Raw genomic sequence first — 2,004 nt, 5'->3', positions numbered from 1 at the left:
TTTGGATTAAGCAACGGTTTCTTAGATATGACACCAAAAGCACAAAGCTTCGAAAGAAAGAAATTGAGCTTTATCAAAATTAAAAACTTTTTGTGCATGAAAGAAAGAACTTTAGCAACAAAATGAAGAGAGTCTACAGAACAGGAGAAAATATTTGGTAACCATGTATCTGATTAGGGTTTAATATCCAGAATAAAGAACTACAACTTAACAACAAAAGAACAACCCAATCAAAAATTGGGCAAGGGAACTGAATAGATACTTCACCAAAAAGGATATACAGGTAGCCAGCAAACACATGAAAAGATGGGCAATGCCATCAGTCATTGGGGAATGGAGAATCAAAACCACAAGATACCACTTCACCCTCACTAGAATGGCTGTGACCAAAGAAGACAGAAAATAATAGGTATTGGCAAGGATGTGGAGAAATTGGAACCCTCCTCCATTGCTGGTAGGAATGTAAAATGGTGCAGCCTCTGTGGAAAGCAGTTTCGTGGTCCTCAAAAAGTTAAGCATAGAGCTACCATATGAACCAGCAATCCCAGTCCTAGGTGTATGTACTCAAAACATTGAAAGTAGGGACGCAAACAGAAACTTGTCCACCAGTGTTCATTGCAGCACTGTTCACGATAGCCAACAGGTGGAAGCAACCTAAATGTCCACCAACAGATGAATGGATAAACAAAATGTGGTATATACATCCCAGAAAACCAAACCCATTGCTGTGGAGTTCATTCTGACTCCTAACAACCCTATAGGACAGAGTAGAACTGCCCCATAGGCTTTCCAAGGCTGTAAATCTTTACAGAAGCAGACTGCCACGTCTTTCTCCCGAGGAACAGATGGTGGGTTCGAACTGCCAGCCTTTCAGTTAGTGGTTAGCCGAGTGCTGAATCACTTTGCCTCCTTGGTATATACATGCAGTGGCCTATTACTCAGCCATAAAGAGAAATGAAGTTCTGATACATGCGGCAACATGGATGAATCTTGAAAACATGCTGAGTGAAATCCGTCAGTCACAGAAGGACAAATATTGTGTGGTCCCACTTACATGAAATGGGCAAATGTATAGACACCCAGGTTTCTTCACAGGAGTGGGAGGGAGGGGGGAATAGCGAGTGTTTGCTTGGGGGCACTGGGTTAATGGTGATGGAGTACTTTGGAAAGGGACGGTGGTGATGGTCGCACATAATGAGGCCGCAAGGTGTGGAACCCCTCTGCAGTGAACGATTTGGCCTTTCGGTCCTGGGTCTGAGGACAAAGGCCCACACCTGAGGCCAATGAGTGGGGCCACCGATTAAGCCTCAGGAGGCCTGGTGAGGCCAGTGAAGGCCTGGGAAGCTGTAGGCCACAGGAGCCTCCGGACCTGTGGAATAGTTGGCTGTGGCAGAGGGGTAAGCACACCCCTTGGGGACAGGGAAGCTCTGCTGAAGACCCTTCTCTCCGATCTTTGTCCCAGGGTACAGATGTCAGCCCCAGGGGATAAAAGATTGAAAATTCATCAGAGGGGACCGGCCCCGGAAGCAGCAGAAAGCCTGGACCTGGTAGAGGGCAGGGCAGAGGGTAGAGGGCAGAGCCAGGAGAAACAGCATCAAAGAACAGGAAAAGTAATGCCACTGAATTATGTAAAAAATGTTGGATCGGCAAATGTTTTGTTGTATGTAACTGTACCACAATAAAACAGTTAAATTTATGCTAAGTGAAAGAAGCCAGATGCAAAAGGCCACATATTGTATGACTGCATTTATATGAAGTGTCCAAAAAAAAACCACAAACCTGTTGCCGTCGACTCGGACTAATACCGACCCAATAGGACAGAGTACAACTGCCCCGTGGGGTTTCCAAGGAGCTGCTGGTGGGTTTGAACTGCTGACCTTTTGGTTAGCATCCGAGCTCTTAACCACTGTGCCACCAGGGTTCCGTGAAGTGTCCAGAATAGGCAAAGCTAGAGACAGAAGGCAGATTGGTGGTTGCCAGGGGCTGGGGGTAGGGAATGGGAAG

The sequence above is a fragment of the Trichechus manatus genome, unplaced genomic scaffold (genome assembly GCF_000243295.1).
Source record: "Trichechus manatus latirostris isolate Lorelei unplaced genomic scaffold, TriManLat1.0 scaffold00025, whole genome shotgun sequence".
Lineage (NCBI taxonomy): Eukaryota > Metazoa > Chordata > Mammalia > Sirenia > Trichechidae > Trichechus > Trichechus manatus.
The sequence above is the reverse complement of the archived record's forward strand: the minus strand, read 5'-3'. Positions refer to the sequence as shown.